Raw genomic sequence first — 253 nt, 5'->3', positions numbered from 1 at the left:
GTTTACAGAGCGCTCACAATTTCGGAACCATCTTCTCTGAATGGAGAACTAGAACATCTCAGTACAAAAATGGATACTTAACAAAAAATGGATACAACAGCAAAAACATCTCGCAAATAATAAAAAACCAGAAGAACAGAATTGTCAGTCCTTAAAACACTGACACACTAGATGAAGAGAGAGAAAAGAGAAAAACGGCTGTTCTTCCATATCTCCAGGGCATAACAGAACCTATAAGCAGGATTTTGGGTGA

Source organism: Odontomachus brunneus, unplaced genomic scaffold, assembly GCF_010583005.1.
Source record: "Odontomachus brunneus isolate Ranch 3 - 2012 unplaced genomic scaffold, Obru_v1 Obru_scaffold_147, whole genome shotgun sequence".
In the NCBI taxonomy this organism is placed as follows: Eukaryota; Metazoa; Arthropoda; class Insecta; order Hymenoptera; family Formicidae; genus Odontomachus; species Odontomachus brunneus.
This window is presented reverse-complemented; position numbering follows the sequence as displayed.